Here is a 12,237-nt window from a genome sequence, read left to right as displayed (position 1 = left end):
TTAGAGCAAAGCAGATTGATCTACAAACGTTGTTGCATCTTAGATAGAATGAATCTACCTCCACACATCCACCGTTACCTGGCCAGGTGCAGAGTCCTGCCTGACACAGCCACCTGGCAGGTTCCTAATCCCGTTTCAGCCTTTGATCTTGTCCTGCCAGGCTTGGCCCCGCCAGTTCTTCCTGCCTCCAGCCTGTCTTCACGACGGCAGCAGTTCAGGTCCCCCACCCCAATGCTCTGTCTACTGCCTTCTCCCTGAGGATGTTCTACAAAGCAGGGATAGGAGGGCTTCAGAAAAGGGTTGTACGCTGGAGAGAGTGGTGGGCGCTATGCTGAAGACTAGGTAATCATCATCTCTCTCAAACTAGCTGTTTGAATTTTTACCACTGGCATCATTCCTGCAAAGTTCAAAATAACACTGGTTCTCAGTTACTAAAGGGCAGACCATCCAGAGCCTCTGACTTGCTTTCTCCTTCTCCCTCTGGGCTCACTTAAGAGGAATCCTCTGAAGAGATCTCATTGTGCCTTTTGTGATAGTTTTTTCCCCCTGTTCTTCTGAAAGATGCCGGATTTATTATGACTGACATTTTTTTTTCATTTCTTCTTGGAGGGCTCTTTGGGGACTATTTAGATAAGAAAACTGGGTTTGTCTCGTAACCTTTTCAATTTACTTACTTGTCCAAGCCTCAGTTTCTTCATGTCTGTTTTATACTCCAGAGACTCTCACACATCACAGTCTTTTAACCAGAAACAAGAACTGGCTGAAGAGAATCTCATGTGCCCATTCTTGGCTGTTTTGCCTTTGTTTCCTTCCCTCCTGACTCAGGGAAAATTTCTCTCCTTCAACTCTCCTCTTCCTTCACTCTTTGCCCTCCTTTTTTCTTTCTTTACCCCGTTTTAGATCCCTTTACCAGTTTATTGTAAAGGAGATTATAAAGGATACAGTAGCCAGATGAAGAGGTACATCGGGTGAGGTCCGGAAGGGTCCCCAGCACAGGAGCTTCTATCTCCATGGAACTGGGTACTCCACCCTCCCTGCATGTGAATGCTTTCGTGAACCCAGAAGCTTCCTGCCTTCTGTGGTTTTGATATACACTCAGCCCTCTGCATCTGCAGATGTGAACCCCGGATATGGAGGGCCAACTGTATTACGGCCATTTTATATGAGGGACTTGGGCATCCACGGGGCCCTGAAACCAACCTCCCAGGGAACCTGAGGGGTGACTGCGACACCGTGGGTAATCATTAGTTAAATCCGTTTCACCTGTAACCTGCCTTCACTAATCAAGGTCCTTTTAAATGTTGCTGCAAAAACCTTGCTTGTCTTCTAAGCCGCTCGGGAGCCTAAACAATAAGATGTTTTCCAAGAACCTGGATCAGCTGTGTCTAGTCGGAGCTGAGCTGGTTAAGACTGGATAGGGAAAGAAGGAAAAAGCGTAGATGTAGGTATTAGGTGGCTGATTCATTTTGCAGTGCACCTGAAACTGACACAACATTGTAGATTAACTATACTCCAATAAAAACTGCAAGAAAAAAGACCATGGGACCACTGACCCTCCATCTGGGCATGCTCTAGTGTGTGCTCGGTAACCTTGTGATGGCAGAGGGCCGAAAACCCCACCCTCAGATCGTGCCAAGCGCCTTCGCTTCTGAAAGTACACAGGCTGTGGCTGAGTTGCGCCTGCGCAGAATGAGGATGAAGCACCTGTTTCCCATCACCTTTCTCCGCGATCCCCACGCCTGGGACGTCAACTCATCCCATAAATACCCCAGGCCCTCAGCCTCGTGGGAGGCGATTCTGAGACTTTCTTCTCCTGTGTCTGCGTTAGGCTGTCTTATGCATAAACCCTCTCTCTGCTGCAGAGAGCTTGGTGTCTTAGCGTTTGTCTAGCTGCGCGTAGGGCAAAACAAACCTGGTTCAGTAACAACTTTATAACCGAAGCTGCCGCCTGATGAAGAAGGAAGAGTGTTGAGCTTTACTTCGGAAGAACTAAGAGTGATACTAGGCCAGGATGACCCTAACTTCTCCAGGTCGGTTTTTCTCACCAGTAAAGCTAAAGGGTTGGGTTAAATCTACCTCTTCAGCCTCTGAAAGCTCTAACTTTCTAAGGACATAAATACTAATACATATAGATCTGATAACTGTAGGTTGTTTGAAAGTCCCCTAAAATCGGATCATCATAAACTTAAGTAAAATGTTTACTGTGTGACAGAATGCAAGTAAAAAGTTTAATATAGGGGTCTGCAAATGATGAAATGACCACTTTCTCTGGGCAAAACTATCAAAAGGATGACTAAACTTTAGGGATGACGCTTCAGTCCAGGGAAGAGAGGAGTCTGTGTTAAAATTTTGGAGGGAATTCCCTGGTAGTCCAATGGTTAGGACTCCGCACTTCCACTGTAGGAGGCGTGGGATCCATCCCTGGTCGGGGAACTAAGATCCCACAAGCCACACACAGACACATAAATTGGAGAGTCCCAAGTGTTTTGCTTCAGGTAGAAGGAATGGGAATTGATGAAGAGGATGCAGGGTGGGGGGAGGGGACGGGGAAGGGGGGAAAGATGAGGTGTTTCCAGGAGATGGAGGCGGGAGAGGGGGACCCGTGGCCTCGTGGCGGCGGAGTGCCAGCTGGTCCTGCCAGGACCAGGTGTGTTGGCCTTCACTGGAGACAGAACAGGGGAGCAGCTCAAGGGCCCATGAGATTTCTTGAGGACAGAGCTCCAAGAAAACCTGGAGTTGATTAGGCAAGTGACTGTAATTGTAAACTTAGAAATCAGAGGGGCATTTAGAAACTTGGATAGGAAAGAACCTTACGACTCCAAGGAATAAAAATGTGTGGCCTCTGAAGTCAAGATGTGGTGCGTTTAAAACTGAGCAGTCTTTTCAGAGTAGCTGGGCGACTGTATGCTTAACACTGAGGACATCTGAAGGATCGTTTAAGTCTCATTCGAGGGAGCCAGAGCTATGCAAGGCTGAGAATCTTTGTGTTCAGGACTCTACTGGCCAAAGGGGAGAGGGGCAGGATGGGTGGTGGGAAGAGAGCCCTGGGAAGCTTTTGAAACAGCACCCAGCTTCGAGATTCTGCCTGCTTCAGAGTGTCTCAGCAGGAAGCTTTCAAATACAGGTGTCTAGGCTCCATGATTCAAATTCAGGGCTGGCTCTGTAATTTGCAGGGCCTGGTGCAAAATACACATGTGGGACCACTTCAAAAAACAGGAGAAAAGTACCATTAAAGGTACTAAAATGGAAAGCTTTCTCATTTCTGTCAACTTGTCATGGTGTTTTCTATTATTTATTGTTTTCAGGAAAGAAAAACTACCCTTTTAAATTAATAGCATGAATTTTTACCATCCATCTTTATATTGTGCAATGCCAGTTTTAAATATAACAGCACGTAACACATACAAAATCACCCAGATGACACACTTTCTATTTCGTAGCTTGTTCCTACATGTACGTTTTGTTCTTACTAGAACTGGAAACAGTACATAAAAGTAAATTCTTGTTTACTTGTTTTTTCACTTAATATGCTCACATCCTACTAACATTCTCTCAGCTCACAGAGAACAAAGGGGCTGGAGGGAGGAGGAACCATGGGCCGCCCTTTCTTTCCCTTTTTCCTTTTCTGTCATCCTTGTGGGTGTAAGTGGTTGGCTAATACAGGGAAGTAATGAGCGCAGGAAAGAATATGATGGAGCTCCTTGTTTGTTCGTGTTTCTTAGAATGTCACTGCTTTCTTTCTGGTTCGAATGGAAAGGATGGCAGCTTGGCACCGTCAGCTCCTCTGATGATTCGGGTGTAGGTCTAGCACCTTACCTGGCACCCACTTTGAGTCTCGCCGACCCCCCAGGCATCATGGGTCCATTGGAGTCCTGTGCTCATGGGCGTGTGGACCGCGATGTGAGGATGGAGCAGCCGGGAATAGCTGCAGACACAGACACAGACACAGACACAGACACACACACACACACACACACACACACACACACACGATGCCTATCCCCTCCACTCGTGCACGCCCACCCACCACCGTCCTATTGGTCTTCACTTACAAAACACAGATTGGCAGGTACGATGATTAGGAATTGTAAATGGTTACAGCAGAGCATTAAACCAAGCACAGGACCCTTCTGAGCCTGGAGCCCTGTGGGACTTCAGGTTACGCGCCCCTGAACGGCCCTGGCTCCGCTTCAGTATTTCCCACCCCAGACTTCTTGCTAGTCAGTGATCCAGGTTCCATGCCGAGGGCCTCCAAAATGTAGGGAAAGTGAGGACCAGCCAGGCCCCGTCGGTGTGGCTAAAGGTCTGGGTGAAGAGACAGAAGGGAAAGGAACATTGGGTTGCCCTTTCTGTCCCTATTGTCACTGTAAGCGTACATTAAAGTGTTCACACAGCTAAGCTGCAGGCCAGCACGGGAGAAACGGCCAACGGGGCCAACATCGTGTAATCCTAAGAGTTGGAGCCACATGGGACCACCTGTGGCTTTCGTGAGGGATATGTCCTTCCTCCAACCCTGAATTTGGCCTCCAGCCCTTGGAAGCCAAAGGGCCGTGACAGAAGCCAGGCTGAGACCAGGGGCTCCTCTGTCAGACCCCAAGTAGGACCCCGTGTTCTTGGTCGGGGGGTGGCTAGCACTCAACTGTCGTCTACCATCAACATAACTGGATCAGTCCTGGCAACTCCCTGGCACTGCTGGGGCCGGGTTCGACCCCTGGTTGGGGAACTAAGATCCTTCAAGCCAGGCAGCATGGTCCCCACCACACCCTCACACCCCCCAAAAAAGAAAATAAAAACAAAAACCAAACTGGATTCATCCTAACCCGACACCGCCCCTCTCCCCAGAAGGTTGGTGAGGAACGCTCAAGCTATCCCTGCCATCAAACCTGGCATGTACTTTACCCTATATTCAGACCTCCCCTTTAGACTAGGTGGCGTCTAAACTAGTTTTTCCGCAACCTTTTCTAGAAAGGGACATTTAAGATAGAAGAATAGTTCACAGAAGTGGTACCGTCAGGAGAAGGTTGCGTGAGTCTGTTAATACGTTGCTTTCGTGGAGTGAGAACAGTCAAATGGCTTGGTAGGGCCCTACTTCCCAACCCTTTCTCACCACCACAGACGCGGAAAGCGGTCACACTTGTGCAGTGTATGTGGCAGCTCAAGGCTGGAGAGCCCTGCCTGGGAAAACCCAGCTGCCCCCGCCTTGCTCTCAGCATACCTTAACCCATCACTCCGCAGGCCCAGGTGCCCTGCGAGGGAAGCTCCGCAGTGGTAACCTTTGTTTGTTCCATTAGGGGAACCGTGTGATTTAGGGAAAGGTGACACTACCCCTGGCTCGGAGGTGACCACAGGCCTCTGCTAAGGCAGCTGGTGCGTCAATTTTGTTGTACAACATGCTCTGCAAAAACAAAGTCTTGAAAAAAAAAACCTATCTGAAAAATAAAATGAAGAAAATCCTAAAACATGGCTCTGAACGTTGCTGGGGTCATCACTCTCAAAGCTAATGCCGTTTCCAGAAAACACACATACTGGCTCAGTTTCCACATCTGTGGAATGAAGGGAATAACACTGAATGATCTCCAATGTACCTTTTATGTCAAAATTCAGGGATTAAAAAATGTAAACAAACATTAAACTCTAATTAGAGACAGCGGTGCTGAAGTGTTCAGATGTAAATGTCTGAAACTTACTTTGAAATGCATTAAAAAACATAGAGATGGCCAGCTGGGAGAGGGATGAGTAATGGATAGATGGGTGATACCACCAGTCCAGGAAGATGTTAACGGTAGGAGCTGGGCAGTGGGTATATGTGGGGGTGACCACTGTCAAAGTCTTTCAATTTGGCTGCAGGTTTGAGATTATACATTGAGGAATGTTGGAGGGTAAAATGAGCATCTGGCATCCGGTCTTCATGACTAATGCGGAAAAAATGAACAACAACACGAAGTAACCTGTCCAACTGGTTTAAAAGCTGTTAGATTTAATAGTTAATCTAAGATGTTGTAACTAAACCAATTTCAAGCTTTTGTGCAAGAAACAAAAATTCAAAACTTCTGCTATTGCAAAAATGTTACGGTACCAATTATTGGGCGCTAACCATGTGCCAGAACTCTGCTGAAGGTTTCCTGTGAAATGTCATCCCACGGAATCCTCACAATAGTCAGTGAAGTAGGTAAAATAGGTATCGTCCTGTGTCTTTGACAGACAAGAAAACTGAGGCTGGATGAGCTCATCCGAGGCGTGGAGCTGGGACCTGATGGAGCTGGGATTCAAGTTCTGGGCTGAAATGATCTCCCAGACAAGACAGCTCTTCAGCGGTATTGGATTCTGCTCCGCCTGCTGCTTCAATCGTACTGACATTTAGGCATGAACTCGACAGGAAAGTTAGGGTTATACACCCACAGTATATGAGTCAATCCTGGCGGGCCTCTAGGCACACAGTCGATGGGTACAAAGCTATAGTTGAAATCCAGTTCAGCCACGTGTCATGGGCTTGGCTGTGAACTTGCCCAAGACACCTGAGATTCTGCACCTCAGTTTTTTCATGTGTGGATGGAGGCGGATTTCATGCGGATTGCTCCACAGAGCACTTAGTAACATTTTGGCTTCATGGACAGGTTTGCTTTTTGCTTTGGGATATTTCTCTCATCCTGTGAATTCTCAGTGTGCCAGCTCTGAGTTACTGGGATGTGTCCCCCTTTTTGTGTAACCTCAAACTCCAAATATTTCTGCTTCCTGTGTGCAGTCATCTTAAAAAAAAAAAAAAAATCTTTCCCAAAGCACTATAGCTCCCGTCTCATCCTATGGGGGGAGTTTAGCATCCACCCCTGCACCTGCCCGATATTTCCGAGAGTATCAGGGGACAGGCTTACATTTTCATCAGCATCTTTTACTCTGAATTAGCGGTTTTACCTTACTTGCCTCCTGCAGTAAACATGCTCACTCCATCCTGAGTTGCCCCAGGCCCTTTTGACTTTAATTCCTCTATATTTAGCCTAACAGGAAAACACAAACAACTGCAACAACTTTTTATAGAAGAAATGAGAATAGTGAGGGATTATTAACAGAAGAGGTGAGAAATAACTTCAACTGTCATTCATCCATTCGACTAATATTGATTGAGTGCCTCTTATACACCAGGCATTGTTCTGGTGCTGGAAATATCAAAATGATTAAAACAGACCAGAAGAGAAAAATCCCTACCCTCCTCAGGTTTACTTTCTAGTTGGGAGAAGGGAAGAGGACCTTTTATTTATGTATTTTGTTGATTGTCTATTGTAGGTTGGATGGTGAGAAGAGGTGGAGAAAAACGAGGAGGGAAGAGAGAGAGGTGTCTGCGGGTCGGGTGGATGTGGGAGTGTGCGATTTTAAATAGGGTGATAGGAAAGGGCCCACTTAGGAGGATACCTGGGAGGTAATCTCCCAGGAGGAAATCTGCAGGAAGGATGCTCCAGTCAGACACGGACACTTCCGTCACTGCAAAGACTCTGTGAGTGCTGGGCTGAGAGCTTGAAGTGTCGAGTATCATGATGAACTCCTGGATTTTACATATTTGATGCGTTTTAATCTATTGCAGTTATTTTCTTATTGATGCTCAAATTGTCCCATTTGTGGCCAGGGAGAGACACTTCATTATTCTGCCTGAGGGAGGGAGGGAGGTGAGCAAGACGGGGAGCTATGGAAAGTCAGTGCAGTGAAGCTGGTCCCAGGTGCTCCATGGAGGAGGGATGGCTGAAGGATGCACTCAGAATCCTGCTGGGCCTTTTTTATTTTAATTAATCAACTAAATTAAATTAAATTAATTTATTTTGGCTGCGCCGGGTCTTAGTTGTGGCATGCAGACTCTTTGTTGCGGCATGCATGCGGGATCTAGCTCCCCAGCCAAGGATCGAACCCTGGTCCCCTGCATTGGGAGCGTGGAGTCTTACCCACTGGACCACCAGGGAAGTCCCCTGCCAGACCCTAAGAATCATATCATGCTGTGAGATTTGTGTGTGTGTGTGTGTGTGTGTGTGAGTATAGGAAAGGGACTGAGTCTGAGGCCAATTCAACATGATACAGAATATAAGCATCATGTAGCAGGAACCCAAAGACCTAAAAAGACCACAGACGTTAAGCTCTTACGTGAGAATTAGTAGAAATCCTGGGGGCAGTTACTTGGGACTTCCCCAGGTAGGGGTTGGAATGGGGAGGAGGGAAAACAGAAAGGATAACTCAAAATAATTGAGTTTCCAGGGCCATGGAAAGCCCACACAATTTCTGATATTTCTATATATATACATATATATATATATATATATATATATATATATATATATATATATGTCTGCATGACCAACAGGCTTGAGAGCTCTTTTAAAAGTAGGGAGGATGACTCTGGAAGTCAGTTAGATTTGCAAATTATCGTCTGTAGAAAAATCTGCATAGATTTCTGGGTGAGGGAGAAGCGGGGAGCCGGAATTTGATGAAGTGGAGAACAGTATGCTTTGGAACCAAGTATGAGGCACTTAGTCTGACAAAGGACTTTTTCTTTTTTTTCTGATTTGTATATCCATCGATATCAACATCTAAATACAAAATCTCTAACATCTAAATTGTCCTGGAAAGTTCAGTATCTGTGGTTTCATCCTTAGAGTTCAAATCTCTTTCTTATATAAAATATCCAGAGAGAGTCTAAAATATGACTGTACAGGAAGTTCATTGTAGTGAAGGTTGATTAACGTAAGGAGTCTGATCACAGACCAAAGCTTGAGGATATTTTTGTGACACAAACTGGCACTGTCTTTTTGTTGTGTAGGAATATGAACTCTCAGGCTTTAAGCCCCTGCGGGAGAATAGTACTGATTACTATGTAAATAATTGAGTACACGTGACCAATATTCTCGAGATTCTGGAGTTACTGAAGAGCAGGAAAGTGGCTGCTATAGACTGAATATTTGTGTTGACCACCAATTCTTATGCTGACGCCTAATTGCCAATGTATTTGGAGGTGGAGTCTTTGCGGGGGGGGGGGTGATTAGATCATAAGGGTGGGGCCCTCGTGAATGGGATCAGTGCCCTTATAAAAGAGACCCCAGAGAGCTCCCTTAGCCATCTATGAAATAGGGAGCAGACCCTCACCAGACACCAAATCTACCGGTGCCTTGATCTTCAACTTGCCAGCATCCAGAACTGTGAGAAATAAATGTTGCTTAAGCCACCCAGTCTATGGTATTTTTGTTATAATAGTCTCAATGAACTAAAATTGTGATAGATGAGAAAACTGTCACCTTAAGTGATTCCTTACAATATGTGATTGTCTGTGCTAGGTGGCTGTGGAAAACTCTCGGGTGTGTAGTAATTGATCCACCTTTTACTGCAAAGTATATTTTGGGAAATAAACTGATGCAAGCTAGTCACTTCATATAAATACTCTGTATGATGTTGAACTTTCTAGGTTCTAATTCTCAGAATGAGAGCCAGACTGACAGAGATGTTTAACCTCAATGGGAAGCCTCACGCTCATCAGACATGCTCACTTATGCCCCAGACTAAGTCCCCTTAGATACAAATGGAGAAATTGTGCCCCACTAGCAAGCGGGTCATAAGATTCCTAGTCATGATTTAGGTAACGATAGAATTTGTGTGTGTGCATAGCACACGAATTCTTATTTGTCCTTGCCTTGGTGTATGAGTTAAAGTACACCCCCGTGAAGCACCTGTCATTCCAACTATACCTGTGTACTTTGGCGATTGACCCCTACGTCACTGCTCCGTCTCTCCTCCATGCCTTTGATCAACCCATTCCTTTTGCTTAAGATGCCTCTACAGTGGAGGTTCTCAACCTTGGCTGCACCCAAACACAGATGCCTTTGGCCCTTCCTGCCTCCCGCATCCTGATGTAATTGATTTGCTGTGTAGATTTCTTCCCGGGTTGAAAGCTGCTGCGGGAAGTGCCTGTGGACTCTGGCAGTAGACTCCCCTGGTGAATTTGTTAGAAACACAAATTGGCTCTCAGAGCAGACCTACTGAGTCAGAACCCGCTTGTGGGTGGTGGGGGGAGGGCTAAATAAATTCAACTTCAAAGCCATCTTTTCAGGTCTGGGGCTAAACTATTAACCAGACCTTCGGACCCTAACTGCTGTGTGAAGTCCTCTATGCGCATCCCCACACGGAGGAAGAATCTACTGTCCTGACTGTTTGCCCAAGTGCAGCTGAAACTGCCCTCCAGGTCACAGCACAGACACCAGTGTTGGGTGGTGACAGCCCCAGGGGACAGCAGTGTCTTCCCGCTGAGACTGCTGGGCTGAAATCGTTGCAGCCTTTAGCGTGACAAAGGGATGTGTTTGGGAAACGAAGATTTCCTGCTCAAAGACAAATAGGTCTCAACAGTCACACGCTCTGATGTAGGCCTGTCTGAACAGGAAAAGGAGGACCTCTTATTTGTCAGGAGGTCTGCTTGAAAAGAAAAGGGGGGGGGGGAGAGAAAAAAAAAGACCCACTGAAATATTGCTTACTTCCTAGAAGGAAGGACACATTCTTGGACTGAACTCAAAGGATGTCGGTCTCAACAAGGATGTCAGTTAACTCTGTCTTATTCTGGGGCCATTTGTTTGCCAAGAACCAAAAAATCACTCAAACCACTTAAAGGGGGATGGTTTTAAAGACACAGTCGTCATACTTCGTTCTACATGGTCAGCGCTGTGATTTGCGAGGCGGTTGTGTTCACACATTAGGTTTGCAAAATCAGTTTTGTAGCTCTTTGAGCATAGAAGGGGGATTTTTAAACTTTTGGTATCTCCAAACTGAATGAAAACAGACTGTAAAAAAATGCTGACTGCTTTGCCCTGACTATCAGGAAGCTTAGAGAGAAACTTAGGATTCACAACTCAGGACCCTGGGAGCTTGGTGAATTTACTTATCTAGCAATTTTCTTTTTCTTATTTCTTTTTATTTTAAAACTGTTCAGTGTTTTATGATTTAATTCTGTAAATCATCTTAAAGCCTTTTTAGATGTTGAGTTTTACTTTTTTTTGGTTGCACCGGGTCTTAGTTGTGGCTCTCGGGCTCCTTAGTTGCGGCATGCATGTGGGATCTAGCTCCCTGACCAGGGACTGAACCCCCGTCCCCTGCACTGGAAGGCAGATTCTTAACCACTGCACCACCAGGGAAGTCTCTGGAGTTTTACTTTTTAAAAAACTAATAATTAAAAAACAGAACTACCATGCATAGGCGCTGGTGTCCCGGTATAAACCTACTGACCATCAGAGTGTTTCTGCTCTGCTCCTGTCCTGGATTGAGTCCCAGGGTTAGCCTAGACTCTGCTGCAGGAACGCGTTGGGATCTTAGGCTGCCATCTAAGTAAGGGCTGTGCAAATAAACCCAGTTCCTGGAGGAGTTCACACCTTGGGGCTGATGTTACATTAAATCTGCCTCCACATTTCTAGCGACTTTTTTCCTTCCTTGTTGAAAGTCAACTGGAAGGTGCCTGCATTTGTGGTTGCTGTTTTAAGCATGCCTCTGAATTTACTTTTTGAATGCTTTGTTTCCTTGTTTGCAAGGGTAGGTGCTAAATCTCATACCTGCTTGGTGAAATGAAAATCAAGGCAGCCCTTTTGGAAAGCCAATTGGCAACCTTTAAAAATAAAAGCGCCCGTCCATTTGTCTAGGACTATAACCCTTAGATACACTCCCAGGTGTACTGAAGATACATTGTAAAACGTTTTTCACTGCAGATTTTGTTTGTCGTAGCAAGTGGTAGAAACAGCCTAATAGTCCATCAGTAGGGGGACTAACAATGTTTTATGGTTCATTCATAAACTGGAAGGCTACGGAGCCATTAAAGAGAATGGGTGGGTCAGAGTGTTCTGAAATGGAGCATTCATTACTAAATGAAAAAGCAAACAGTAGAGGAATGTGTGTAGTATGCTTCCAGTCTGTGGAAAAAGGAAAAATATATACTTGAATGTGTATAGAAAAATTGGGGGAGGGTATACAATAGTGTTCAAAGATGTTGAATATTGCAGGAAAGAACTGGAGTGAAAGGAGGCTTATTTTCATTATGTACACTCTTATTCTGTTGGAAATTTTCGTATGGGTACATTTTTCACCAGAAAAAAAAAGAAAAGAAAAAGATGCATTGCTTTGTCTTGCACAAAAATCTCGCACATACAAAACATCTAGAGTTAGATGGATTCAAATGCCAGCTCTGTCACTTACCTGTGACCTTGAGGTGCTCCCTAATTCACTTGTAGTGACTAT

The sequence above is a fragment of the Grampus griseus genome, assembly GCF_964374135.1.
Source record: "Grampus griseus genome assembly, chromosome: 12".
Taxonomy (NCBI): Eukaryota; Metazoa; Chordata; class Mammalia; order Artiodactyla; family Delphinidae; genus Grampus; species Grampus griseus.
This window is presented reverse-complemented; position numbering follows the sequence as displayed.